This window comes from Moschus berezovskii, chromosome 28 (assembly GCF_049115385.1).
Source record: "Moschus berezovskii isolate FMDL1 chromosome 28, NW_MosBer_1.0, whole genome shotgun sequence".
In the NCBI taxonomy this organism is placed as follows: domain Eukaryota; kingdom Metazoa; phylum Chordata; class Mammalia; order Artiodactyla; family Moschidae; genus Moschus; species Moschus berezovskii.
The window spans coordinates 16550645-16575465 of NC_142487.1; the positions used below are offsets into that span (position 1 = coordinate 16550645).

At 49.5% G+C, this 24821-nt stretch overlaps 1 protein-coding gene across 1 annotated transcript in view; it reads right to left on the minus strand.

The window, feature by feature from the left end:
* The window catches only part of ZBTB7C (zinc finger and BTB domain containing 7C), a 390531-nt gene that overhangs the window by 305756 nt on the left and 59954 nt on the right, over positions 1-24821 (minus strand). The window contains exon 2 of the mRNA XM_055417322.2: positions 5106-5331. The gene's annotated coding sequence lies outside the window, so the exon portion shown is untranslated. The remainder of the gene's footprint in view (positions 1-5105; positions 5332-24821) is intronic.

A 24821-nucleotide genomic window follows, 5' to 3' on the forward strand; every position in this document is an offset into this window, starting at 1 on the left:
GAGAGAAGCAGCAACCGGAAGCCAGCTGCCCCCGGGGGAGGAAGCGCCAGTCTAGTGAGGCTGCAGCAGGGGACCCACAGATGACTGCGGTAAGCATCCAAGGACCACTGACGCAACCACAGACTATCAGATGTTGACCCAGCCTTGAAAATGCTGCTTCAGTCCCCAGGGCTGGAGAATTCCCATTCATCTGCAGACTCTGCCCTGATTCCAGCACGGCTGATACCCGGTTACTCTTTGCATCACCAACCTGCACCTCCATACCAGCCCTGAGGACAGGGGACCTGCCAGCAGACACCCTCTTCAAACCTCCTTCCCCATTGCAGAATCCTCACCAAACCCAAGCCAGGCAGGTGAAGAGGACCCTATGGAACTCCCCTGGTTTCAGGTCTCTCTCCCCTCAGGCCCAGGAAGGAGAGGAGGTGAACTTTCCTAATAACTGGGGATAGATACCAAACTTGGGGAGATGAGTTAAAGACCCCACACACTAGGCTGAAGGCAAATAAAGACGTCAGGGAAACCTGCCACTGACACATAGGAGACATAGGTTGTTACACATAGGTTCTAACACATGTGTTAGAACACACAGGTTGGTTCAGAAGCGCCTGTGCTGTGGGGAGGAGCAGGCAGGGGAGCACTAAGTTGGGCCTGCGGGTGGGAGGACAGCGCGTGATGCTGACCCAGCCTGCCTCATGATGCTGAGCAGGAGGGCACGGTTAGAACCCACCCAGCTCTCAAAAAGAAGAAAACACCCCAAGGAGGGAATTAAGAGCCTCAGTAACATCTTATAACTTTACGAAGGACTTTCACATATACTATCTCATTTGTGTCTCAGAAAAACCCCAAACGCAGGAATTATTTAACCAATTCTTCAGATGAGGCTGGGTTTAGGGGAATCTGATTTTGTGGAGTGCTAACCCTGTGCCAGTGACCTGTGTCAGGATGCTATGTTAATTCACATACAGAGCAGTGACTGTTTTCAGCTGCTGCTGGAAATCGGTGACTGGAGTAGACGTCATTCACAGAGTAATAAAGAAAAATACCCTCTCCAAGCCCAGAAAGAGCAGCCATGTCTATGACACTGGCTCTCTGACCCTAAAGGTTTATTTTTATGGCTGTGCAAAGAAAGGAGGCAGGTGAGATAGGGATGGATCTTTGCTTCAAACGTGGAGACTGGGAGACGGGAGAGACGGGAAGAAGGACAAGCAGATTTTGGAGTAGGGTGCCTGGGTCCGCTTCCAAGACACTTGGGATGGCTTAGGTAATGGGTCCTGGGGTGACCTGCAACCCTCAGCCCACTGAAACACAGTACCACAGTGGTGTCTGCACTCTAAAGCTAAAAGTCTGGGGACCCCAGAATTCCCTATGGCAGAGCTGACATAGGGCTGCAAGCTGCCTGCAGGGCCTGCCTCCTCCAGTGACCGACCACACGGCTCTGGACAAGGAGGGCCACAGGCAGCCACCACGCCACCCTGGGCGAAGATCCAGGCTCGTCCCTGCCCCTTTGTCCTGCCCTGTAAAGACACACGGTCCTCATACAACAGAAAGGTTAGGAACATAACTACAGAAAATCCTACTAGGAAACTTTTGCCAAACTTAGCCCATAGGGGGAACACCACTTGATTTTCATTTAATTTCAGTTCAGTTCAGTCGCTCAGTCATGTCTCTTTGCGACCCCATGGACTGCAGCATGTAACGCCTCCCTGTCCATCATCAACTCCCAGAATTTACTCAAACTCACGTCCATTGAGTCAGTGATGCCATCCAACCATCTCATCCTCTGTCATTCCCTTCTCCTCCCTCCTTCAATCTTTCCCAGCATCAGGGTCTTTTCCAATGAGTCAATTCGCATCAGGTGGCCAAAGGATTGGAGTTTCAGCTTTAGCATCAGTCCTCACAATAAAAAGCTTATTTGTTGGCATGGAATGTCACTGAGCAATCATTATTTTCTTTAGTCATCACAGTTACCCAGTAAAACAGACCTTCTTAGAGCTGCTCCCAACGCAGGTTCTGAAGCTCAGAGACCTTTGGGTACTGCCGGGGGTCAGCCCCGGACCTGGACATGGTGGTGTCCCAAAGCTAGCTAGGGGGCTCCACGGCCAGGCCAGGACGCACGTTACCATCCAGAACAAGTAATTCATCTCTGATTCTTCAAGCCAGTTTCCCTAAGAATTCATTTCAGAGGTACGATGAGAAGAGAACAGAAGAGTAGATCCTGTTGTTTAGCTCAGGATACACCTGACCTCTGGTGCCCCTGAACAAGATGCTCTGAATTCTAGACACGGGTTGACCAATACAGTAGCCACAAGCCACAGGTGCTATTGAACACTTGCAACATGACTGGTCCAAACCGAGATACACTGGAAGTACCAAATGTGCTCTGGACCTCAAAGACTACATTCAGAAAGAAGAATATGAACTATCTTGTTACTAATCTTTATATTCACTCCATGTTGCAATGATAATACTTTGAATACATTGAGTTCAAGGAAACGTTATTACAATTCATTTCACTTGCTTCAAATTTAAAACCGTGTGTGCGGCTCATGCTCGGTCTCTCTGGGCAGTCCCTCTCCAGGTCCCCAGTCTTGCCTCGGTTTCTGTACCCACGTCACCCTGCCCCACTCCCAAGGACAGCGCTGGAAGCCGAGGAGGCAAGACTCTCCAAGTATTCTGAGAACATCCTCTCTTCTCAACATTTCTGTAAATTCCTGGACGCACCCCTCCCACCCTGTACCCTACTCAGTACCCAGAAAGCATCTCCAGGCCCAGCCACTGCCAAAGCACTCGCACACAGTCACCATTTCCAAGTGTTTGGATCCACCTTAAACCACATTTTCCATGACCACAGGAATGCTGAGAACCAGGTTTTCAAAGCCCAGGGCTCAAGTGTGTTAAGTCGCTCAGTTGTGTCCAGCTTCGAACCAGTTCGCAGTTGGAAGCCCTGGGAATTCAGATGCGTTTCTCCCAGGCTTCTTTACTCCCTCTTGCCTGCAGACTGTGAGCTCCTCCAAGAGCAGAACAATGGAAGCAAACTAAATGATTGATCACTTATTATGGTGCCAGCTGCTGTGCTAAGTGCTTTGCATGTCTCGTTTTATTTAATTCTCCCAACCAGCCTTTGAGTGAGGACGTCTTGTCCCCATTTTGAAGACAGAAGCCCGAGGCTCCCAGAATCCGGGGTCTGTCTCTACTCCCAGGCTTTTCCCTCTGCCCTTTACTCCCTCCCCTGGGAGCAGACACACCTCATGCATCTTTGTTTGTCTGGCACTAGCGTGGTGCCGAGTGCAAAACAGGTACTTGGTAAATATTGGGAAACTAGGTTAAGAACCTTCTGATAGATTCAATCTGCTGTTCTTTCTTGACGTAATCAGAATGTATTTTGCTCCTTACCTTCTTAAGGCTGCACACATGAGAAGTCTTCAGGCACCCACCTGAAGAGCCCCTGGAGGAGGGCATGGCTGCCCACTCCAGTATTCTTGCCTGGAGAATCCCCTGGACAGAGGAGCCTGGCGGGCTGCATACAGTCCATAGGGCCACAAAGGGGCGGACACAACTGAAGCGACTTAACACACACACCACCTATCTGCAGGGCTGGGCTTTTTCTGCCTCCTCCTGCCCCATTACTTCCCATCACAAGGCCCTGCAGATTCAGCCCTGCCCAGGTCCCCAGCCAAGCTGAAAATACACAGACCACCTCTTCCACTGAGAGACAGGGGTCTGAGGAGATCCCAGGGCCAGTATGCTAGGGTCTAGGGTGTCTAGGGACACAGCTAGCCCCAGGAGATTATGAAGATGCCAGCTCCCTAGCAAAGTCCCCCCAGACCTAGCCAGATCCCAGACTATCCTCTCTGGGACCGTCCCCCACCCCCAGCCCCAAAGCTCGATTCCCCTTGCCTTTGTTCATATAGACAGAAGTCAAGCCCCAGGCCTGCCTGGTGCCAAAAGCCGATCCATTTCCAAGAATTGGGTTGTTTTCTGGATTCCTTCTTCATCTTATTCTTTCTTCCTAATTTAGAACAAGGCCACCCAGAAGTCCTAATACTCTGCCCCTCCCCACCCTTTGGCTAGGCCTCATGGACCCTGACACTGGCCTACACAGGAATGGAATTTGCCCCACCCTCTTGGGCCTACTGCCCCAGGCCACTGGCCTTCTCCCCCTGCCCTGGTCAGTTTCCCAAGGCCCCAAGCTATTTTTGCTCCCACCCTAGCCTGTTGTTTACCCCATGGTGGAAATGGCCAGAGTAGTACCCAGTATGATACAGTGGCCAAATGGCCAATGGGAACAGGTTCTCCACCAGGTGGCCAATGGGAACAGACCCTCCATCAGATCAGAACTCACCTTTGGGGTCTCCATCCCACTGGATCCTGGTCCTTTCAGCCTCAGGGCTTTGCCCTCTAGGCTCTGAGGACCTTTTCAATGTTTTCTGCCATGGCTGACCTCCTCCAATTATCTGCTAGACCTAGAGTGTCTGCCAGCTCCTTCCTGAGCTCTCTAGACCCCTACTCATGACCTCCCCTAGCCAACTTTGATCATCTGCTACTTGCCCTGGCATCTTTGGAGGGCTGAAGGAAGCCACAAAGTCCCCACTTCCTTTTTAACAAGAAATACCAACCCATCACCTCACCTGTCATTCAAGAGATCTGATCCAACCCGGAATACTTCTCAGCCAAAGGGGCCTCCAGGTCTGTCCCTCAGGTATCACCGATACAGGGAAGAGCTCCTACCTGTCTTGCTGCCTCTGTTTCCCCACCAGCATTCATGCCCTGCTTCCCAAGGGAGCTATGGGGAATAACGACTCCTTGATTTGTTACTCTGAGGTCTTAAAACAGGAGGTGATACATCCATAATGGCATCAGGCCTTCCTACAAGGTATAGTAAGTGAACCTGCCTGATGCTAAATCTTCTGGTGCTAACTCCAGCAAGCGCTTGGGGCAGAAACTAATAACTATAAAGCATCCATCTATCATCTTATCAGGCCTTACTCTGCTCTGTTTGCATAGCTATCTTCCTAAGAGTTGACATTGTATGTCTACTCCAGGCTGATATATTCTCCTACCTGCCACATCATTCAGAAAGGATTGATGAACCTCAGTTTCATTACCTGTCATTACACCGTGTACATGTCACTGGGGCCGAAGTATCAATTCCTCTTGAGTCTCCCCGGTGACACAGTCCCGCCTTGGAGGCTCCAGGTCCAACGCGCTGCAGATGGTGCTCACTCTGCAGGCTCTGGAGGGCTCCACGCCATCCCTTACCTTCTCCTGGCTGGGCCTGCTCCTTGAGGGTGGTGTGGCCTTCCAAATGCCCAGCTGCTTCTGAGTGGGGACCTGCAGGAAGAACAGAGGCCCAATGACCTACCAGGGTCAGAGACACAGGTCCAAGTTTTAGCTGTTCTAGAACTTTCCAACCATCTTTTTTTTTTTCTCTCTCTCTCTCTCGTTTATTATTAGGTCTTATAACTCCAGGTGACTGTATAGACTACCTCATCTAGGGTCTTCACTGCCAATGTCCCACCCACCAACCCTACCTCCAGCCCTCTGCAGGCATGCCTCCCCCGAAACACACACACATTTGTTCTTAATCTTCTTACCTCTGCATAGTTTATTTCACCTGCCTGAAAGACCAACTCTCAGTCACTCATCCTACCCACCATTCAGAGTTCAGCTCATCCCCACCAACAGACCCCACTGCCTCAGAAAGAAGAACGACCTGGGTGTCTTCCCTCCACCAATGAAACCCACAAAGAACAAGGCCATGTCTACAGGAGATATCTTCAACTCTTGTAGCCCAGGTCCCTGGGTAGCTTCCAGTGTGCTGTGGGTTTGGGGCTCTAGGAAGGCCACCCACCTGCAGCCTCCTTTCACAGTCCTTCGCTCAGAGTAACAGACAAGGGTACTCTGCAAACTTCGCTGCAGAGGAACACAGATACATCCCCACTGAGGGACCACATTTCATAGCCAAACCACAGCTCACCCTCTGGGGTAGGGGGGTGGGGACAAGTGGTAAGGGCCTTCAGCTAGAAGCAGCCATGCCCTGGCGTGCAGACCTTCTGGGCTCTGGAGACTGGGGCCACACTGGCTGTATTCCTGCACCTCTGACCAGGCCTGGCCTCTAGCTCCTGGGGGCGCTGCCCAGACGGCTGTGACTCTGGAGCTCCACGCCAACCTCGGGCTCCTCTGGGCCTCGTGGACCCACTCCGGAGAAAGGGTTGCAGCAGGTGGAGGGCATCCGCCAGGGCCACCAGCACTGCAGGCAAGAGGAAACACCATGGACAGGGATGACGGTAGGAAGGCAGGGCCCTGGAGTCCCTGGGATGCTCTCAGCCTAACGACAACAACGTCTGACACACAATCATAATTGATACCCTGCCAGCTGCTTTTACATCCACGACACCCATTTGGTTTCACAGCAGTGATGTGACGGGATCCTCTCTATAGGTTACTTTAGAGATAAGGACACAAAAGCACAGAAAGGTTGAGCATCTCACTAAAGACCACGCAGGAAGGCAGCAAAAGAGTCAAGGCTAGAATTTCTCACTACCAGTCATCATTCTTTCCAGCAAGCTCCTAAGACCTGAGTTAATTTCCTACCATGTCAGGGGGCGGGGGTCAGTAGGAGTCAGGAGGGGGAGGGGAACAAAGGCGTGGGGGGATGGGGAGAAGAGATGAATACAGGAGTAGAGTCGGGCTGTGGTCTCTCCCCTGTGAGGAGGGTCTAGGTGAAGACAGCACAGAGAACAAAATGATAAACAGGGAAGGAAGGACCGTGGGGGCTCCGAGCTGACAGGAGCAGCTCAGGCGAAGGGGAAGCTGCTGTGATAAATAGCCACAGCTGGGGTGGAGGAGGGGCAGAGTGCCAACCTTGAGCCTCCAGGGGACCCGACTCTACAGCTCTGCCCCCAAGGCATTTCTGCATAAGGCAGCACCGGGCGTAAGATGCCCCTTTGAAAGAACTACGCAGTTATTGGTATTACCTTCAAAAAGCATATATACAGGTCAGTGCTCTTCTGTTTATGTGATATACTCCTAAATAATGAAAGTGGAAAGAAAAAAAAACTACCCGAAGTTCCAGCCCATACAAAGAAAGATCTCAGATGCTCCTGGATGATGGGATTCTCAGCTTGATACCAAAGCTGCTCTGTTTCTCCTGGAGGAAGTCACACCTAGGGAATTCTTATCCCACAACATAAGGCAGTTTGAGCTCCTTCTAGAACAAGTAGCATAGGTCAAAGGCCAGGAAACCCAAGATAGGGGACAAATCCATGGAATTAAACGGAAAAAATGGCCCAAACACCAATGTCAGCCAGGAGCTCACTGCAGACCCACATGCCCACCTTCCTCAGCAGCGAACCAGAACTCAAGACATCAGGCTACAGAAAGAACAGAAAGTCATCTCCTGGGGGTACTGCTCTGTGTCTCCAGTAGCCCGGGGCAGGGACAGGGTCCTTGTTCTACCTAGTAAGAAGTGAGCCCTACTGTGCACACACGCGAGGTGCCCTGAGGGACGGGGGAGAAGCCCACCCTTTCGAAGCTGGTCACCAGCTCGCCCAGCGGGCTACAGGATCACCTGGCGACTGGAGTTCCAGAAGCAAACAGCCAGAGCGCATCAGTTTTCACTGGGGATGGGAGGGTGGGGACGGGAGCCCTCTCGAGCCCTCCTGCAAGGTGGGGCTGAAACATATTCACAGCAGATGGTGCTGTCGCCCTCGCTCCGGGATTCTCACTCCTAATTATCTGTGCTGTCAGCAAAACAATTAACCCTCAAAGAAAAATTGCGCCATCCCCTCCCAACCATATGAAAAGGCAATTTTTCCCAAGGACAAGGGACACTCAGGGCAGCAGCAGAGGGAAAGTAGGGCAGCCTTGCGCTCGATGCCGGATCTCAGGATCTCACTCACCCTGGGCGATTTCGCCACCCTCTGACCTCCGAGGTCTGCCGCACGGCAGCCCCTCACTTCCTTTCCCATAAAAAGAGGGGGGTGAGTCCAATCCCTAGGGACCCCTTCAGTCCCACAGCGCTACCGTGCTACAGGCAGGCATGGCTCTTCCCCTTCGAATTCCAAGTTCCTCTGGAGCAGAGATGGAGCTTCCATTTGTTCCTCCATTCATCTGCTCACTTGCTTATCCAGTCATTCACCCGCTCAGCTATGTGGAGACACAAAGAAAGGGTCTATTCAGCCTTCTTGACCACTGCTTGGAGCTCTCTTCCCTGAGATGTGGGAAGAGGAAGGAAGGATGGAGCAGGTCGAGGTGGGGGACACTAGGGGCTTCCACACTTGGCACTAACTAGGCCTCAGAGACCCGGGGTTTGATCCCTGGGTCGGTAAGATCCCCTGGAGGAAGGCATGGTGACCCACTCCAGTATTCTTGGCTGGATAATCCCACGGACAGAGGAGCCTGGTGGGCTACAGTCCATAGGGTCACAAAGAGTCAGACACGATTGAAGCGACTGAGCACACACACATGTAAGAGGGAAACCTGCTGCTGCATTCGTGTTCTCTCGGCAGGCTCAGCTGCAGGCAGGCAGGCTCCTCTCCAGAGAGCTGAATGCGGTCAGCAAGCAAGCGGGCCTGCAGAGGGGCGGAGAGGAGCCACATAAGGAGGTCTCAAAGCCCCCATCAGCCGCTGGCAGGCTGCAGGTAGCACTTCACCCGTGTTAAGTACGAGAGGCCTCAGTGAATGAACCAGAATGTCCCTTCTTAAAGGAACTGTTTAAAAGAAAGGGGAGTTTTGACAGGGCTGAGACATACTGATCACTACCCCAGGGGCGCGATTTAAGACTGGGCTCGGTTGGGCTGTTTCGTACATTGTCATGCACTATCATGGGAAAGAAAGCAGGGCGAGCAAGAAATTGTAGAATTCGCGGTCACCCAGGGCCATGTTTTTGCAGGTGCCATCTGGAGAGGTTGAAGGGCTGGCGGCTCACAGACAGGGAGCCCACAGGTGGCCCCACGTCCAGCCTCACTTTGGTCCCCATCCCCACGGCCTCCCAGGATTGCCCCTCAACAGACTGGGGAACTCACAAGGCAGAAAGGAAGGCCCAGATGGGGGGCACTGTCTGGCCTACTCTGCTCCCCTCCCCCGTGGGGCTGCAGATCCCCTACTCAGGCAGTGTTTTGGGCACTTGGAAAAGGAATATGGAAAACAGATAGAGTCTGGGGGTGGGGGTAGGGGTGGGGGTTAAGGAGCTGAGACTCCTCCTCCACCACCATTTTGCCCAGTTCAAGCCTTGTGAATCTTTCTTCCATCTCCTTGTCGCCCATCCGGCTACCAGCTTTCGCCTTCACCCAGTGCCCAGGAGCACAGGCTTGGATGCCAGCTACTCAGCATAAAAGGAGTGTGTTTATATTCAGAGCAGGCCATTGCCCACTCAGAATCTGCCCACCCGAAGGCAGCACATGTGACTGTACCCCCTGCTCAGAGCCCAAGCGGGACAGATGCCAACCTCTGGCTGGAGACATTTCTAAATACGAGCTGGCACAAAGAGTCAGGTTCCCAGGCCTCCACTGCTCTGGGAGACCGAGCCAGGACTGTCAAGGCGGCCTGGAAGGAGAGGGGCTGGGGGCAGGCAGGAGCAGGAGGCGGCCAGCTGAGACAGCCATCAGTCCCAGAAACATCACCTGAACCTCTCCCTGGCCTTCCAGCCTTGTTAGGGGGAGAGACAGGATTGCCCTGCACCCAGAAAGCCTAATCAATTGCCCAAAACCCTTGGCGGCAGGCACAGGAAAGCCACTGCTTGCTCAAATGCACATGGATTAAAAATGCACAAATAGAATATTTTTTTTCCTTCCCTCTCCTCAACCCCCTGAAGCCTAGGATGCTTGTTAAAAATAGCCTTGCTGTGGCATGGATCTTACAAAACCCAGGGGCTGGCAGGAAAATTAAGAAGCCATTGGAGGCAGCACTGAGTGGTTACCCCTGGGGAGTGGGCTGAGGAGGACTGGGAGGGGGTGCTTTTAAGTGTTTGCAGACATGCTGCTTGGATTTTTAACAAGCAGATATTATTTTTATTAGCTTTTGGTTGGTTGTTTGTTTTTTTTTTTTTAATGGAGGTTCATCTATTGCACCTTCCTGCCTAAGCTGAAGGCTGAACTTACACTGACCTAGCAACATGACAGCTCAGTGCTGGCAGCCTCGGTGGTGAACAGACCCCTCAGCACACAGGGCACCAGAGGCAAATTCAGCCCAGAGTCACAAATGGAGCATGAGTGAGAGTCTCAGATCTATAACCTGATGGCTGTCTGACCTCAGATAAGCCATGTGAGCTCTCTGGGCTACAGTTTCATTAACTGTAAAATGAGGCAGTTGGATTAAATGCTCAACCAGGTTCTTCTAGCTGTAAGCATTTCACAAGTTTAAGGATTGGAAAAACATCTAAAACTTGCCCTGTGTTTGTTCCCATCATAAACAGGCAAGAGGAATGTGCCCCTGGCTTGGGGTGCAGTTTTAAAATCAAGGGACAAAAGAAACCCAAATTGGAAAAGGAGAAATAAAACTGTCACTGTTTGCAGATGACATGATACTATACATAGAAATTCTAAAGATGCTACCAGAAAGCTATTAGAGCTCATCAATGAATTTGGTGAAACTGCAGGATACAAAATTAAAACACAAACACCTCTTGCATTCCTATACACTAACAATGAAAGATCAGAAAAAGAAATTAAGGAAACAATCCTATTTACCATCACATCACAAGAATAAAATACCTAGGAATAAACCTATGTAAGGAGGCAAGAGAACTGTACTCAGAAAACTCTAAGAAACTGATGAAAGAAATTAAAAAATGACACAAAGAGATGGAGAGATATACCATATTCTCGAATTGGAATAATCAATATTGTCAAGATGATGATACTACCTAAAACAATCTACAGATTCAAAGCAACCCCTATTAAGTTACCAATGGCATTTTTCACAGAATTAGAACAAAAAAAGCTACAATTTGTATGGAGACACAGAAGACCCCAAATAGTCAAAGCAATCTTGAGAAAGAAAAACAGAGCTGGAGGAATCAGGCTCTCTGACTTTAGACTATACCACAAAGCTACAGTAATCAAAACAGTATGGTGCTAGCACAAAATCAGAAATATAGATCACTGGAACTGTATAGGAAGCCCAGAGATAAAACCATGCACCTATGGTCACCTAATCTCTGACAAAAGAGGCCAGAATACACAATGGAGAAAAGACAGTCTCTTCAGTAAGCAGTGCTGGACAGTGACACATAAAAGACTGAAGTTAGAATGCTCCCTAACCCAATACACAAAAATAAATCCAAAATGGATTAAAGACCTCAATGTAAGGCTGGATATTATAAAACTCTTAGAGGAAAACATAGGCAGAACATTCTCTGACATAAATCAAAGCAAGATCTTTCTTCATTCACCTCCTAAAGTAATGAAAAGAAAAACAAAAATAAACAAATGGGACCTAACTAAACTTAAGAGCTTTTGCACAGCAAAGGAATCCAGAAACAAAACAAAAAGACAACCCATAGACTGGGAGAAAATATTTGCAAATGAAGCAAACTATAAGGGATTAATCTCCAAAATATACAAACAGCTCATGCAGCTCAATAATAATAATAAAAAAAAACTAATCAAAAAAATAGGCAGAAGATCTAAATAGACATTTCTCCAAAGAAGACATACAGATGGCCAAAAAGCACATGAAAAGATGCTTAACATCATGAATTATTAGAGAAATGCAAATCAAACTTACAGTGAGGTATCACCTCACACTGGTCAGAATGGCCATCATCAAAAACTCTACCAACAAAAACTCCACTAACTGGAGAGGATGTGGAGAAAAAGGAAACTTGCAACACTCGGTGGGAATGTAAATTGGTACAGCCACTATGGAGAACAATATGAAAGGTCCTTAAAAAACTAAAGACAGAGCTATCATCAGTTCAGTTCAGTTCAGTCACTCAGTCGTGTCTGACTCTTTGCGACCCCATGAATCACAGCACACCAGGCCTCCCTGTCCATCACCAACTCCCGGAGTACACTCAAACTCATGTCCATCAAGTCGGTGATGCCATCCAGCCATCTCATTCTCTGTCGTCCCCTTCTCCTCCTGCCCCCAATCCCTCCCAGCATCAGAGTCTTTTCCAGTGAGTCAACTCGTCACATGAGGTGGCCAAAGTATTGGAGTTTCAGCTTTAGCATCAGTCCTTCCAATGAACACCCAGGATTGATCTCCTTTAGAATGGACTGGTTGGATCTCCTTGCAGTCCAAGGGACTCTCAAGAGTCTTCTCCAACACCACAGTTCAAAAGCATCAATTCTTTGGCGCTCAGCTTTCTTCACAGTCTAACTCTCACATCCATACATGACCACGGGAAACACCATAGCCTTGACTAGGTGGACCTTGGTTGGCAAAATAATGTCTCTGCTTTTTAATATGCTGTCTAGGTTGGTCATAACTTTCCTTCCAAGGAGCAAGCGTCTTTTAATTTCATGGCTGCAATCAGCATCCGCAGTGATTTTGGAGCCCAAAAAAATAAAGTCTGACATTGTTTCCACTGTTTCCCCATCTATTTCCCATGAAGTGATGGGACCAGATGCCATGATCTTTGTTTTCTGAATGTTGAGCTTCAAGCCAACCTTTTCACTCTCCTCTTTCACTTTCATCAAGAGGCTTTTGAGTTTCTCTTCACTTTCTGCCATAAGGGTAGGGTCATCTGCATATCTGAGGTTATTGATATTTCTCCCAGCAATCTTGATTCCAGCTTGTGCTTCTTCCAGCCCAGCGTTCCTCACGATGTACTCTGCATATAAGTTAAACAAGCAGGGTGACAATATACAACCTTGAGCTATCATATGGTCCAGCAATTTCATCCCTGGGTATAATATCTGGAGAAAACCATAATTTGAAAAGATACGTGTACCCCAGTGTTCACTGCAGCCCTATTTACAATAATCAACAACAAAGAAGATGGAAGCAACCTAAATGCCCACCAACAAAAGAATGGACAAAGATGTGGTACATATACATAATGAAATATTACTCAGCCATAAAAAAGAATAAAATAATGCCATCTGCAGCAACATGGATGGACCTAGAGATTGTCATACTGAGTGAAGTCAGTCCAACAGAGAAAGACAAATATCATGACATCACTTAAATGCAAAATCTTTTAAAAATGGTACAAAGGAACTTATTTACAGAAGAGAAATAAAGTCACAGATATAGAAAACAAACTTAGGTTACCAGGGGGGAAAGGGTGGGGGATAAATTGGGAGACTGGAGATTGGGAGATAGATGTATACACACGACTACATACAAAATAAATAACTAATAAGGACCTACTGTATAGCACAGAGAACTCTATTCAATCCTCTGTAATGACATATATGGGAAAACAACCTTAAAAAGAGTGGATATATGTATATGTGATTCACTTTGCTGTACAGAAGAAACTGACATAACATTGTAAATCATCTGTACTCCAGTAAAATTTTTTTAAGTTAAGCTTTTATCAAACCTAAAAAAATAAGATCAAGAGGGAAGGGGAAGGAAAGGAGCTGCTCTGAGTGGAAAAACCAGTGTCACGCCTTGTGGCTGAAGTATGCACATTGGAAAGAGTCTCACAGTGTGACCCGAAATATCCTAAGTTCAAATCCTGACTTCAGCTATTAGTAACTACGTGAACTCAGGAACTGTTCATCACCGGTACAAACAGACCTCCCCGTCTGTAACATGGCGTATGAATACCCACCTCCAAAGGCTATCATAATGGGGCTTCCCTGGTCGTTCAGTGGTTAAGAATCCACCCGCCCATGTAGGGGACATGGGTTCCACCCCTGGTCTAGGAAGACTCCACATGCTGTAGGTCAACTAAGCCCGTGCTCCACAACTGCTGAAACCTGCGCTCTGCAGCCCAGGATCTACAAGAGGCCACGGCAATGAGAAGCCCACGCATGGCAACTAGAGAGCAGCTCTGCTCGCTGCAACTCGAGAGAGCCATGCACAGCAATGAAAACCCAGTGCAGCCAAAAATAAACAAATGTCTCAAAAAACAAAGGCTGTCGCGATTGTTATATGTAAGGAAGTGAGAAAATACCCAGCTCATTGTGGGAGCTTAACACGCTTTCATGCTTTTCTTCCTCCTGTTGTTTATCCTCCACAGCACTGTAGGCGGTTAAGAGTGCGGGCTCTGGAATGAGGCTGGTCTTCCAGCTCTACCATCTATTCACTGCTGACCGTGGGCAAGCAGCTTCATTTCTCTGTGCCTCAGCTTCTTGACCTACAAAGTGGGAGTGAGCCGGGGCTGCCCCTCCTAGCCAACTGAGCCCTCGATTTTCAATCTTGCCTCTTCCATAGATTTTCACAGGCCTCCTTCCTTCCTGCTATTTCAGATTCCCGGTGCACAGCTGCCCACCACCTGTCTGCCTGGCCCTTCCCTACTCACTCTCTGTCCCCTCTCCATTTGGCCAGCTCTCTGCAGGCTGTACACCTGGCCAGGATTTTTTCCTGGAGCAGGGGAATGTGTTTCAGCTCAGTGCTTCTCAAGCTTCAGTGTGCTTAGGAATCACCTGGGGATCTTGTCAGAATAGAGATGCAGGTTCAGATTTGGTGGGTGCCAGCTTAGCTCTGAGATTCTGTGTTTCTAACAAGCTCCCAGGGGATGTCCATGCCAGTGGTCTGAGACCACCCTTTGATTAGCAAGGTTGTGGAATGGAAGAAATCCATGTGTGTGTGTGTGTGTGTGTGTAGGGGGGATGGAAACAGGGACAAGGCAGGCCAGTTATCCAAATCAGAGAAGGAGTAGAATTTTAACAGAGATGGCATGAGGGAGACCAAGAAGATGAAAAGGAGGAGTGTTTTACAAAATGATGTGACATTACCCAACCAATAAAAATGATGTTTATTGAGATAATGCAGCAGCACAAAAGAGGCCTATGACATATTAACTGAAAAAGCAGACTGCCCATTATTCTCTCTCTCTCTCTCTCTCTCTCTCACACACACACACACACACACACACACACACACTACATCTTCAACTCCGCCAAAGGCACATTTAAGAAAACTGATAGTAGGATGACAGCTCAGGACAGTGAAGGCCGTGTTACGGTATTATAACCACATGTATTTTCATTTCTTTGTCATTTTCTAGATGTTCTTGGTGAAGTTTTATCATTTTTGTAATTTAAAATTTCCCTTCTGTACACTCTCAGATGCCCACTCCCCCAAATCATGTTATTCTGTTACTGAGGTTTGATGTATTTTGGGCACAAACTGCCATCACTGGGAGGGCAAGAAAATGGTGCATTAAACCCCAGTCAAACCCAAAAATAAAGCAACCCAGATTCTGTTCTTCCTCTAAGCCAAGGGTCCAACTCTTTGGAAGGCCGGCGTTGCCACCTCTCACTATAGCAACAGGGAGACCCTGGTAACCCCGAGCTTACAGTTATTAAGAGTAAAAATTGAAAGTCTGTGGAGAGATGTGAGTAAGATGCTTCCCGGGGTTGGACAGGCCGGGTTCTGAGCCCTCTCAGCCTCTCTTACAAAAAAACAGAAAGCAAAAACCAGATTCCAGGAGCTCTTTCCCACAAGATCACAAGGTGTGCTTGGCATTTTCTTCTTTGTTTCCCACTTCAGGGCTGTAGGCCTCATTTCAAACCAGTTTCTGACAAGCCTGAAGGCAGGCTGTTCTAGAGTAGGAGTCAAACTGTCCAGCCCAGGGATGCTTGTGGCTCACTTATGTTTGGGGCGTGTTCATACCATTCCCAGCACCCCAGCCCCAGGCTGTCTGTGTACCTCTACCCAGCTCTCCTGGCTTACCAGCACCCCCATCCAGTGACCCAGACCCTGTCCCACTCTATGCAGTACCTCCTCAATTTGCCCTTGGGCAGGTGTTTCAGGCCCCCCAGCCTCCCATCTAGGCCTTAGATCTAACCTCTGGGAGGCTGCTCCTGCCAGAGGTACAGCGTCTGAACCCAGGCCTGCTCTCCAGAACCCTGAATCTATTTTGCACTCTAGTGAACAAAGTTCAAGGCCCAGTTCTGCCATCATCTGGCTATGGAATCTTGGGTAGCCCCCTTCACATCGCGGAAACTATAAACCTTTGAAAATGAGTTTATAGGGGGTCCTCCTGGTGGCTCTTGGGGAAGAATCCACCTGCCAGTGCAGGAGAGACAGGTTTGATCCCTGGTCCGGGAAGATCCCACATGCCACAGAGCAACTAAGCCCATGCACCACAACTATTGAGCTCACATGCTGCAACTACTAAAGCCTGCACACCCCAAAGCCTGTGCTCCGCAATCAAAGAAGCCACCGCAAAGAGAAGCCTGGGCCCCACAACTAGAGAGTAGCCCCCGCTGGCCACAATTAAAGACAAGCCCGTGCAGCAACAAAGACCCAGCACAGTCAAAAACAAATAAAATTAAATTTTAAAAATGGGTTTATAGAATCTCATGATCTCTTTTGGTCCTAATATGCCATCAAACCAGCAGGAATAACTGTTTACAGTTTTTCTAGCAATACAGACAAGATATTTCACATACGAGGATTTCTAGACAACTAAACATTGCCCCTTCAAGCAACAAAATGTGTTTCATTTTAGCCCTACTGCACCAAGTTGCTTTAAAAAAAAATGTTTATATGTGTCTCTTCATTGCGTGGCAAGGAAGAAAACCTAACATTTGTCTGTGTACACCTCTCCCCAGCTTTGTTCCACAAAGCACTCGCAGTGGCCAAGGTGCTGAAAATAACATAACCTTGTCTTCAAGGCCCTCTGGCATCTCTATGAGATGCTCTCCTACATCAGGAGATTTGTCCCTAATGCTCCAGTTCTCTCTCTTCCTCTACCTGCCCCTCCCCACAGTAAGGTTCCCAGAGGACATGCTACCTGTTAGGAATGGCAGCTGCTGTAAAAAGCTTCCTCACTTCTAATGTGCAGCCCCCTGAGCTGGGCGACCATGGAGCTCTGAGCAAGGGGTTGGGTAGAGTGGTGGTCTCAGGATAAGGAGCCATGGCTTCAGCCATTTCACTGATTAGAGGCACTTGTCCCTCACTCTGCAATCCAAGTCCTGGATAGCAGAGGTGAGAGCAGGTTGAGTTCCAGATAACTGAAGTATTAGTATCTGTGGCTTGACTCCACACCTAAACCAGCACTTATTGCTGCTTCGTTGGCTGGTTTTCCCAGAGGGGGCATTTAGACATCACCAGAGTTGCGATCATTTCCACAAGGGCCAGACTAGAAAGCAAGCTCAGGTTTAGAATTTAATCCCAACTGTATACATCCCTGGGGTCACTCCTTTCTCCAAACTGATCCTCAAGTTTCAATATGCCCTTGTCTGGCTTCTTCCCATAAGAGATGCTATAATTTCCCCAAATGAGGTTTTCTTTTCAGAGGAAGCTATCAATGGGCACTAGTTAGATACCGGCTCATCCCTAAACCAGAAACATCTGGTACAGCCATCCCTGGCCCCGCCCCCTCCGCCCCTTGCCACGCCCCTCTGTCCCTGGCCACTCCTCCTCTTCGTTCCCCACCCCCACCCCTCTACAAGGCAGCCCCCAAATCTCGAGGCCCTCTGCCTTTGTCCCTCCGTCCCAGGTCAGGGCAGATATGCACCAACAAGCTCTTACTGTCCCCTGTGTGCACCCAGCTTCCCACCTGAGCCCATCAACTACACATTTATCACCCAGCTGTCACGCCCCCTGAACATGTGCACTTCCTGCTCCGTGCACGACTGGGCGCCCACATCACTCATTCTCGGGAGGACACCAGCAGAGAGCCTGGGAGTTGCTGTTGAAAAAGGGAATTTCAGAGTTTTCAAGCCTGGAGGTGGGCAGTTCTGAAAGGGTGCCTTTATGGAAAAGCCAGGCTGTAGGGGGGGATGCTTCTAGAAAAAAATAAACACTGAATCCACTTTGAGACCAAGATGGGAGATGGTTTACAAAACCCTGAAGTTGGTAAGAAAAGGCCAGGAAATGGGGGCAGAGGAAGCCTGGAGGTGGATGTGGAAGGCTGCTCGGAAAGAAGGTGAGGTGATGGATAACCCAGGTAGAGGTGGAGGAGTTGAGGAGGCTGAGAGGGAGTGCTAGCACCGCAGCAGGTATCCAGCACTGCCTGCCAGACAGACCGGGCCCAAGATGCCACCTGGAGGGTGTCCGAGAAAGGGCCTCTGCAGACCCACAGCCCTCTGGGTCTGACCCAGGGAGCAGCATGGCAATAAGGAAATGAGCCAAGACAGCAAAATAGCACAAACCTTGCAAAATAATAACCAGCACCAAAGCCAGGCCTCCCCCCGGACAAGTCAAGGCAGTCCTCAGAGCGACCCCCCGCCCCCAGCACCCATTTCTGCTTTGGCATCTGGTCTTCCCAAAGGGGAGGACCATATACTGTCGGAGCAGACGTTACCACCAGGGCCAGATCAGAAGGCCAGCGCAGGTTTAAAACTGAACCCCAACTCTGTACCTCCCTGTGTCATTCCTTGTCTGAGTCCAGTTCCCTCTTCTACGAATGACCAAACTGAGGCTTAGAAACAGTCAGCAACCAAAGAGTCTGAATTCAAATCCTCCCAACCGCCTGGCTCCCAGAAGTGCCCGCCGACCCTCTCGGTTCCTTATCAGCGTAAGGATGGTGGCTCCGGTGGGCATTGCTCTAGGGGACCCTGCTGTCTCCCCACATGAAACACTGCATCTCATGCGTTCCCAGCGTGAACACACTGCTCTAAGTCTCCTGCGGAGCCTGAGATGTGCAACAAGTTCACTCCCTTAGGGAGGGCCGGTTTCCAGGAGTGACAGCGTGTACACGTGTCACCTGGCCGTGCTTGTGGCCACCTCTGCTCAGACACACAGAGACATGGGCCGGGAGAGGGAGCTTGAGAGGCAAAGACAGATCCTAGGACACTGGATGCTGGGGGTGCGGAGGGGAGGGAGCAGAGGGAAGCTAGGAGAGGTCAGCTGGGTCTGGAGGTGTCTTTCGATGCAGCCTTGAGTGTGGCAGCTGGCAGGATTTGAGAAGCACCTATTAGCAGCTTGGTGGCTTCTTTGAATGGAGAAGATGAACAGCATTCTAGCAATACATGATAGGGGAGGGAGAATTAGAGGAGGAAGTAAGTGTTCCCTTCATTTCCTGTATAAAGTGGGCGTGGACAAAGGAACCAGAAGAAAACAATGATACATTTTCTCTTAATGTGTGTGAAGGTGCTAAGCTGCTTCAGTCGTGTTCAACTCTTTATGACCCTATGGACTGTAGCCTGCCAGATTCCTCTGTCCATGGGATTCTCCGGGCAAGAATACTGGAGTGGGTAGCCATGCCCTCCTCCAGGGAATCTTTCTGACCCAGGGATCGAACTCACATCTTCTGCGTCTCCTGCATTGCAGGTGGATTCTTTACCGCTGAACCACCGGGGTTGGCTCAAAGACCAAGGCTCCATCCTTTTTTGTTTCTTGCGTCCTTCCTAATGCCTGCCTGGCCCCGCCCAATGCACTGCATAGCTGCTTCATCCAACAGGTTTTAGTGTGTCCCTGGAGTGTATTTGGTCTTGTCAAGATGATGAGTGGGCAACAAATTAACGCTTTAACAGATGCATGAGGGCACGCGTGGTCTCATGAGGGAAGGCGGAATTCCCACCTCCCAAAGCAGAAACCCAGAGCCATCCGGTCCTCAAGTGATGCTGAATAAACGGTGCCCACAGCGAGTGCTTTAGGAGGAAAGTTCAGAGCACAGGCAAGTCTCAAGGTGGTGGGTTCTCCCACCCTGGAGGTATTCAAGGCAGGACGACTGGCAGGAAGCAGGGGAAGGAGGGAAACAAAGCACCTAGAAATACCCTGCCCGGCAGGCACATGGTGCACTCGTCCTGGAGGCCAGTTTTAAGGAGCAGGGGATACAGCAAAATTTTCCATGAAGCTCCCCCAGGGCAGCGATCAGGCCTTTTTGATTTTATGGTCCCTGCATGTAGATAGTGCCTGCCATACTAGGTACTTCCATAGCCCCTCAAGAGTGATGGGTTTCACAGTATTTAGTCTGCACCGCCCAGCACAGCACTGAAAGCTGTGTTTCCTCTGAGCATTTCCACTCTAGACTGTGGGCTTCTGTCCAAAACTGTTTTATTTATTGGTTGGAGTACCCATTAGTTTTCCATGAACACTGTAACAAATGATTACAAACTCTGCGATTTAACACGAGTTTATTATCTTACAGTTTGAAGGCCATAAACCTGACATGGGTCTCATCGGGCTAAAACCAGCATGTTAGCTGGGCTGCGTTCCTTCCTGGAGGCTTTAAGGGAAGATCCATTCCCTCGCCTTTTGAAGCTTTGTGAAGCTGCTTGCATTCCTTGGCTTGTGAGTCCCTCCCTCCGTCCTCAAAGCCAGCAGTGTGGCATCTTTCTGACTGTCCTTCCGTTGTCACGTCTCCCTCTCTGACCACAGCCAGGCATGGTCCCTCGCTGTTGGGGATTCGTGTATTTTGACTGGGCCCACCTGGATAATTCAGGCTCCTCTCTCCATCTCAAGGTCATAGTCTTAACCACATCTGCAAAGACCCTTAAGGCACGTACAGGTTCTGGGGATTGGGGAGTGGACATCTTTGGGGGCCACCCACCCATTATTCCACCCACCACAAACAGAAATACCTTCACGTCGTTCGCAACTGAAATGACACAAAGGGCTACAGAATGCAATTTTCCTCCCATCCCGGCCATTCGCGACCTACTTCTTCCGGTTAATATTTCCCCCATAGATTTGAACCAGCTGTCATGTACACATACGTGGCCCACCTCCTGCCATATACGGGTGTGAGATGTAAACCTGATTTGCCACAGAAGCCACGGGTCACATTTCCTTCTTGTCGCCCATGGGGCTCACTCCAGGTTTGGACTCAGGAAGCCCTTGGGGATCACTGCTGCTCATAAGCTCTCAGACTCTTGTTGGTGATGGGGGCAAGGACCAGCAAGGAGGATAAAACCAGCAGCTGGCAAAGGAGGGAAACAAGTTCCTTGGACGTAAAGGAGTGGCTTTGTGCATCTCCATCTAACAAACTGCCCCTCCCGCACGGACATCCCACCAGGTTGGGAGCCAAAGGGCCTCCCCAGTGCAGAGAGCATCTTACTTCTGCTTAAGGAGGGGCTCTCAGCAGGACTGTGATCTAAGAGGCCATGACACGTGGTTTGGGGTTTCCAGACTCCCAGCTGCATCCTGAGAGACACTATTTTCCTGCCCTTCATCCATTCCTGGCAGAGATGCTGCTTTAAATCAAATGGTGCAATATGTGTTAAGTCAGTTTTGATCTAAAGATAAGCTAAATGGCAACTTTGATGAAAGCGATTAAGATTTCACAGCAGCAATCACTGGGCTTGGGAACCATTCCCCTTCTCCCTGCCAGCCCAGCCTGGCTCCACCTCTGCAGCAGGGCAAACTCAGGCTGGGGCACAGGACCCAGGATGCTACCCACTGGTGGATTTCTGTCTACCAGAGCAGGGAGAGGCTGGAGGGGAGAGATCAGAGCGCTGAGCCCCTACAGGTGAGCCTGAGGGGCCCTGGCAGGCCCGAGGTTGGGGGGGGGGCGGGCAGGAGGCAGCCCTAGGGCCCCGCCCTCTGCCCAGCTCCCTCCCTCACCTCTATTTGACCTCTACTTGGCCTGCCAGGTCCAGTTCAAGGGTCCCTTCTGCCAGGAAGCCCCAGGTCGTGATCTGGTAGCATGTCAGGAGATAAAAACATGCCTTAGAGAGTGTCACATGAGGAGCTGCACTTCAGAGAAGAGCAGAAGTGACCAAAGTTAAAGACAGAAGCGATGTGTAAACAAGTGAGCAAAGTGATGTCAAGATAGAAGGTAAGTTAAAAAGCTGTGACCTCTGTGTCTGGCGGACCAGGGTCCAGGCTTTCCTCACCCTCGGCTCTCAGGGGTACCTCAGACAAACCATCAGCCAGACTTGTGTGTGTTATGTCCTAAGTCACTTCAATAGTGTCTAACTCTTTGTGATTCTATGGTTGCAGCCTGCCAAGCTCCTCTGGCCATGGGATTCTCCAAGCAGGAATACTGGAGTGGGTTGTCATGCCCTCCTCCAAGGGATCTTCCCAACTCAGGGACCAAACTCACATCTCTTATGTCTCTTATATTGGCAGGAAGCTTCTTTAACACTGGCGCCACCTGGGAAGCCCTCAAACAGCCTTAGACATCTGTATATGAGAGTTCTCTCATCAGCCCTGCCCACCTCACACAGCTGTTGTACATTAAGTAAGAGAAAAGATGAGAAAGTTCTCTGGAAGCCTAAAAGCAATACAGAAATAGAAACTGATATAACAATAATCCTGTGCCTTTGCTGTGTCTTGCCCTCTGCACAGAGCTTCCTATCCTGTACCTCCTGATCCTCAAAGCAACCCTGGGATTCAGGAAAGGACAGTCATACCCAATGTACAGATGTGAAAACTGAGGTGCAGAGAGTTCAAGCCCACAATCACACAGACCACGAGGGGCATAGCTGACAGTGGCGTCCAGGTCTTCTAACTCCAAGCAGTTTTCTGTATACCACAGAGCCACCCAGCATTGCCTAAAAGCACAGCCTCTACTGTTCAGAAACCCTCCTTCTCCTTCAATATTGCCACTTCTCCTAGCTTTGCTGACTGATAAATGCACTTCTCCAGGTTCTTTATAACCAGTAGTGTTGGGGAGGTAGGCAGGCTACAGACTGGCTTAGCTTCTGACCCTCTGCAGGGCTACTGAAGAGTCCCTGTCCCCCAGTTTTCTCCAAATCTGTTTAACTTTAATGCTAAAACCACTTAACGACCTAATCTGGGTGCTTCCAGGAAATGTACTCAGACCTTTCTCGAAGGACCAGGCCTTTGTGACGACACAGGGAGCAGGACAGAGCCAGGTGCACAGAAAGGGCATCCAACAAGGCCCTAGGGGCTCCACGGACATCTTCTCAGTTCTCTCATGATAACTTCAGGTCAGCATCAGTATTAACAAGGAGCAGAATGGCTGTGTGACCTGCCCACTGCCGTCACACAGCCTGGAAGTGCTCGGTCTCAAAGGGCCACGTCTGCATTTTCCATCGCAGCGTGGGTGGGAGAGAGATGGAGGCACAGTGCTGGGCCTCCTGCGTTCTCTGACCCCTCAAAAAGGGCTTTATCTGCGCTTCAAGCCACTTTCTGGGCCTTCCAAATTTTCTTTCCTTCAGCGAATCAGGTGGGAGAAAAGACAGTCAATTGGTAGCAGAAATTAGACTCCAGTTGTCAGATACAGGCATTCTATAAAAGCAGTGTCTAGGGATGGGACTGCCTGGGACTACACCTGTGTAATTCACACCTGTGAGCAAAACTCCACCTTTCTACAAACAGGTGTGTTTGGCTGACATAATCAATCTCAACATGAACACAATTAATGACTTTGCTCGTGACAGGATTTTATATGCACTTTATATGTACTATATACATTGTTCCCACTTACAGAACGTCTTATATGGAAAAACCTGACTTTGGAATAGGAAAATAAGGAGGCAGTTAATCCTCTGGCAAAAGCACTCACCTGAGATTTCCTCAACTTCTCGTCATCCCCAAATACAACTAGTAGAGTTTCTCTTCCCACCCAGAGCATAGGTATCCAATGGACTTGGAAACATGACTTGAGAAACACAGCTATTTCCTCCTTTCCTAACTGCGAATCTAGCACCAATTTCATCCCTTCTCGCCAGTTGAGCAGGTGAGGAGAAGGCTAGTGTGTCAGGGTTAGGTCTGAAATGTAACAGTACATTCCCCTCAATGTTCTACATAAAGGAGAGGAGATAGGGCGACCAAAGAAGTTGGATAGAGCTATTGAGAGTTCAGGCTTCCCAGGGGGCTCAGTGGGTAAAGAATCCACCTGCAAAGCAGAAAACATAGGTTCAGTCCCTGGGTCGGGAAGATCTCCTGGGAGGAGGGTATGGCAACCCACTCCAGCATTTTTGCCTGGAGAATCCCATGGACAGAGGAGCCAGGCAGGCTATGGTCCATAGGACTGCAAAGAGCTGGACATGACTGAAGCAACTGAGCACGGCACATGCACTGTGACCCTGCCAAGCACACTGGTGCCTTCCTGTGCCATCAGCATCCAGGCCTCCTGCCTCATACCACCCAGAGGACGTTCTCATTGACATTCTCTTGGGAAAGCCTGAGAGTACTTTCCCTAAACCCACTGTGTCTCCTGCTTCCTCTGTGATAACACCTGGACTTTATATTGTATCTCTGCCTCCACACCCATCAAAGTTAACCTGTCCTATGTCTGTTGCCATTGATTCCTGGAGAAAAGGACTGCCGTGTCAACCTCTTCTAAGGGGACCTAGCATGTGGTGGTAATGGTGGTTTAGTTGCTAAGTTGTGTCTGACTCTTAAGACCCCATGGCCAGGCTCCTCTGTCCATGGGATTCTCCAGGCAAGAATATTGGAGTGTGTTGCCATTTCCTTCTCCAGAGGATCTTCCCGACCCAGGAATTGAACACAGGTGTCCTGAATTGCAGGAAGATTTTTTACCAACTGAACTAACACAAGCCTCTTGGAGAGAGTGATGTTTTGAACAAAAGGATATAATCTCTTATAGTGAAATTTCAAGGACAGTGAGGAAGAAACGGGGTGCAGGATAAGTGGGGGAAGGGAATGACAGAGACAGCACTGAGATTCAGCCTTGAAATCATGTCACACGGACTGGCCATGAGCTACTACTACTAAAAAATCTGTTTTTCAAAAGTTAAGACTCAATTTCCAGATGTCTGCTTTGGGGAGCCAAACTACTGTTGATCTGTGTCCAGTTCATCATGGAATAAAGTCTGAACTCCTCACCCGAGCCTTTCAGACCTTCCACGGCCGGCTCCCCCTTCTGCCCC